The sequence below is a fragment of the Onychostoma macrolepis genome, chromosome 06 (assembly GCF_012432095.1).
Source record: "Onychostoma macrolepis isolate SWU-2019 chromosome 06, ASM1243209v1, whole genome shotgun sequence".
NCBI classification, from domain to species: Eukaryota; Metazoa; Chordata; class Actinopteri; order Cypriniformes; family Cyprinidae; genus Onychostoma; species Onychostoma macrolepis.
Window position 1 is genome coordinate 33,923,560 of NC_081160.1, and position 5,339 is coordinate 33,928,898.

The following is a 5,339-nucleotide window of genomic DNA, read 5'->3' on the forward strand; positions in this document are numbered from 1 at the left end:
GGAAAGTATCAGTGCTTCATGAGGCTTCATTTGCCCATCACTATTGGAAAGTCAATAAAAATCAGTTCATTTGAGAAGCCAGTATGACAGCTTTCTGAAACCACTTGAAAGACCAGAGCGGCTCCTGAAATGAACTTTTATATCTGTGCTGCGGTGCATCATGGGATGTGGAAGAAACCAAAATAGAGGATAAAATGGATTTTTGTTTTAAAATTTAATTACTGGAACTATGCATGGCTGTTAAATAATAATTTGTGGATTAAGGTATGTACAAAAAGTTTATAATCTTGAAATTTGATTGTTTTATTAATGTAATTCCTGGTTGCTTGCATCCCCGTTAGTGGATGTGCCCATGAGTATAAATGCTCACTAGCTGAAATTTCACAGGATTGTCTGTGTAAGATGGATTATGAATAGTCTGCTGGAAATTTCATTTGAAAGTCATTGTGAATGAGAATATTTTGAATGCTTGTACTTTATTCTTGTAATTATTTATTCTGTCTGTGTAGTTGTGATTTTTATGGTACTGCACCATTTAACCCAGGGGTTGCCAGAGTTCAGCTCCAACCCTAATCAAACACACCTGAATCAGCCAATCAAGGTCTAGGGGTTCCTATAAAACTACAGGCAGGTGAGTTTTTGACAAGGCAGGACTCTGCAGGAGTGTGTCTCTCCGGGCCACCCCTGATGTAACCAGTGGAAAGTTTTATATTGAGTTTGATTATGAGCTAGTCAAGAGTTGTTTTCATTAATGAGTGCTGTTGGAGGCGGGACTCAGAACGCATGCATTTTGACTGTGTGACTTATCAAGAGAAACCGTCTCAGAGAAGAGTATTCAGCATGTATTGTGAATGGTATGTTTCCATAATTGTGCTACTTTATTTTATTAGTAGTGCACTTCTTTTCAGTTAAGACTCAATGCTGGCGTGTTCTAAAAGTACTTGATTCTTATTTTCTTCACAAACGATAGTGAATACAATAAGTTAACTACTTTTTCAAATGCTTCATTGTCGCTGGAAATGGGTGAGTAACAGTCAGGAGTTCACACTCCTAAACCTTGTATAGGTTTATGCTGAATCATAAGTGTTTAAATTGTGGATGCAGGCTAAACACAGTGGTTGCAAACCATTGCTGTGCATGTAATTAACCTGAGTAAAGCACCACTTTTGTAATGCTATAGCATTCCATGCAGAAAATGTCCTTGTTAAAATGTCATCTCAAATTGTCAACAGTCCCTAAACATTCTGTTCATGTGGTCCTGACATGACCTTGAGTAAAAGATGCTGTGTGTTCTGTCTTCTGGTGTGTTTGCAGGAGTTGTTTAGAGTTGTGATAGGCAGCTGACTGTGCCAAGGCAGCTGTTTCCAGGAGAATCAACACCTGCCCATTTAAGAGTCCTTCAAAGATTTGACTAAACCTCCCTTTACAGCATTGTATGCAAATTGGTCACTTTACTTAGTCAACAGCTTACAATCCCTCTTCAAGCTCAGATATCAAATAGATGGGGCGCTCCAAACCTAGTGACCGGAAAGTTGGATCTGTTTAGAAATGTGTATGCTAAAGAGTTTCAAGAATGGTTAATTCACGGCTGCATTGATAACTGCTTGTTAATGTCAATTTACCTCTTGTGACTGTATGTTTGAGGTTTTTAATTGATATACTTGACATGTCTGCTATGCAACTTGATTTGTCTGATATAACTTTTCTTAAATGTGTATATACTTTTTTTTTTTTTTTTTTTTTTTTGTCAAAACACTCTATGTGAGGTGTTGCTGATCAAGGATGTTGAGGGGCATTTTTCTTTTAAATCCCTTGTATGTGCTCTCTGTTTAGTTTAAATTAAACTATGCTCATAATGTCATTTTCATCTGTCAATTCCAGAGTCCCAAAGCTGACTTTATTCCAGCTGTAGCCATACTCAGTCCTCTGGTCGAATCGAGGTCTCAGTCAAGCCTAACATGAGCAAAGCAACACTTTCTTCTCAAACAAAATCAGTGCCATTAAAATTAGGATCTGTAGAGAAACTGATTTGCTGAATGTTTCTATTGTTTAAAGCAACTACAAATGTTAACTCAATGTTTTATCGTTGTTTAATGTTTATTTAATCCTACAGTTAATCCAGACATTTTAAAGAGCTACTTTTTTTTTTTTTTTTTTTAAATCTCATTTGATGATAAATTGCTCATTCAGCTCACAGATGGCTCTTATGTCCACAAGCAGCTCACAGTGTTCCTGTTACACCCTAACCCAGGGGTGCCTAACCCTGTTCCTGGAGATCTACCTACCTGCAGACTTTAGTTCTTTTTTGTATTAGTTGTATAAACTTTGTCATGTATATTTAGAACCCTAACCTAAGGCTGTCATCTCTGTCGCAGACTGACTATCCAGGGTGCAGACTATCCATTGGTATCCCCCAATATCTCCTGATTGGTACATATGCTAATTGGGGGGTGTTAGGGTTAGGTATATAGATAAAAACACCTTTCATCCTCATTATTTCCACCCTCATTAGAATATTGCATGTTTCTGTGTAAATTTGTAACACTTTTTTATAATCTTTTTTTTTTTTTTAATAGGATTTTATGCTTTATTTGATGACATTTGCACTGTTCCTTTCATGTGTCCCTTTTCTTTAGGCATTTGCAGGTTTTATGTTCTGAACAACTGACCGCTTGTTAATGCTGTATGAATTAACTTAGTTCCCCTTTTTAACATTTCAAGCCCTATCTAGGGTGCGCCCTATCTAGGGTGCGCCCTATCTAGGGTGCGCCCTATCTAGGGTGCGCCCTATCTAGGGTGCGCCCTATCTAGGGTGCGCCCTATCTAGGGTGCGCCCTATCTAGGGTGCGCCCTATCTAGGGTGCGCCCTATCTAGGTGCGCCCTATCTGGGGTGCGCACTATCTGGGGTGCGCCCATCTAGGGTGCGCCCTATCTAGGGTGCGCCCTATCTAGGGTGCGCCCTATCTGGGGTGCGCCCTATCTGGGGTGCGCCCTATCTGGGGTGCGCCCTATCTAGGGTGCGCCCTATCTAGGGTGCGCCCTATCTAGGGTGCGCCCTATCTAGGGTGCGCCCTATCTAGGGTGCGCCCTATCTAGGGTGCGCCCTATCTAGGGCATTGCCCAGGTAGACTGCTATCACACTGTCATAGGGTGCACGTAGAATGCTCCCTAGATTGAATGCACCCTAGATTGACTGCTCCCAAGAGCACAGTCCAGGTAGACTGCTCCCTAGAGCACAGTCCAGGTAGACTGCTCCCTAGAGCACAGTCCAGGTAGACTGCACCCTAGAGCACAGTCCAGGTAGACTGCACCCTAGATTGACTGACTGCTCCCTAGAGCATAGTCCAGGTAGACTGCTCCCTAGAGCATAGTCCAGGTAGACTGCTCCCTAGAGCATAGTCCAGGTAGACTGCTCCCTAGAGCATAGTCCAGGTAGACTGCTCCCTAGAACGTAGTCCAGGTAGACTGCTCCCTAGACCATAGTCCAGGTAGACTGCTCCCTAGAGCATAGTCCAGGTAGACTGCTCCCTAGAGCATAGTCCAGGTAGACTGCTCCCTAGAGCATAGTCCAGGTAGACTGCTCCCTAGAGCATAGTCCAGGTAGACTGCTCCCTAGAGCATAGTCCAGGTAGACTGCTCCCTAGAGCATAGTCCAGGTAGACTGCTCCCAGAGCATAGTCCAGGTAGACTGCTCCCAGAGCATAGTCCAGGTAGACTGCTCCCTAGAGCATAGTCCAGGTAGACTGCTCCCTAGAGCATAGTCCAGGTAGACTGCTCCCTAGAGCATAGTCCAGGTAGACTGCTCCCTAGAGCATAGTCCAGGTAGACTGCTCCCTAGAGCATAGTCCAGGTAGACTGCTCCCTAGAGCATAGTCCAGGTAGACTGCTCCCTAGAGCATAGTCCAGGTAGACTGCTCCCTAGAGCATAGTCCAGGTAGACTGCTCCCTAGAGCATGGTCCAGGTAGACTGCTCCCTAGAGCATAGTCCAGGTAGACTGCTCCCTAGAGCATAGTCCAGGTAGACTGCTCCCTAGAGCATAGTCCAGGTAGACTGCTCCCTAGAGCATAGTCCAGGTAGACTGCTCCCTAGAGCATAGTCCAGGTAGACTGCTCCCTGAGCATAGTCCAGGTAGACTGCTCCCTAGAGCATAGTCCAGGTAGACTGCTCCCTAGAGCATGGTCCAGGTAGACTGCTCCCTAGAGCATAGTCCAGGTAGACTGCTCCCTAGAGCATAGTCCAGGTAGACTGCTCCCTAGAGCATAGTCCAGGTAGACTGCTCCCTAGAGCATAGTCCAGGTAGACTGCACCCTAGATTGACTGACTGCTCCCTAGAGCATAGTCCAGGTAGACTGCTCCCTAGAGCATAGTCCAGGTAGACTGCTCCCTAGAGCATAGTCCAGGTAGACTGCTCCCTAGAGCATAGTCCAGGTAGACTGCACGCTAGATTGACTGACTGCTCCCTAGAGCATAGTCCAGGTAGACTGCTCCCTAGAACATAGTCCAGGTAGACTGCTCCCTAGAATGTAAACTGCACCCTAGATAGACTGCACCCTGTAATATAATTTAGATTGACTGCTCCCTAGAACATAGTCCAGGTAGACTGCACCCTAGATGGACTACTCTCTAGAACATAGTACAGATGGACTACTCCCTAGATAGACTGCTCCCTAGAACATAGTCCAGGTAGACTGCTCCCTAGAACATAGTCCAGGTAGACTGCTCCCTAGAACATAGTCCAGGTAGACTGCTCCCTAGAACATAGTCCAGGTAGACTGCTCCCTAGAACATAGTCCAGGTAGACTGCTCCCTAGAACATAGTCCAGGTAGACTGCTCCCTAGAACATAGTCCAGGTAGACTGCTCCCTAGAACATAGTCCAGGTAGACTGCTCCCTAGAACATAGTCCAGGTAGACTGCACCCTAGATTGACTGACTGCTCCCTAGAGCATAGTCCAGGTAGACTGCTCCCTAGAACATAGTCCAGGTAGACTGCTCCCTAGAACATAGTCCAGGTAGACTGCTCCCTAGATTGACTGACTGCTCCCTAGAACATAGTCCACGTAGACTGCTCCCTAGATTGACTGACTGCTCCCTAGAACGTAGTCCAGGTAGACTGCTCCCTAGAACATAGTCCACGTAGACTGCTCCCTAGAACATAGTCCAGGTAGACTGCTCCCTAGGGCATAGTCCAGGTAGACTGCACCCTAGATTGACTGACTGCTCCCTAGAGCATAGTCCAGGTAGACTGCTCCCTAGATTGACTGACTGCTCCCTAGAGCATAGTCCAGGTAGACTGCTCCCTAGAACATAGTCCAGATAGACTGCTGCCTAGAATGTA

The 5,339-nt window shown here is 45.1% G+C and overlaps 1 long non-coding RNA gene across 1 annotated transcript; it reads left to right on the forward strand.

The window, feature by feature from the left end:
- Positions 1-659: 659 nt before the first annotated feature.
- LOC131542845 (uncharacterized) lies at positions 660-1,738 on the forward strand. The gene is made up of 2 exons (XR_009271798.1): positions 660-854; positions 1,315-1,738. It is a non-coding gene; the product is annotated as an uncharacterized LOC131542845 (long non-coding RNA).
- The last annotated feature ends 3,601 nt before the right edge of the window (positions 1,739-5,339 follow it).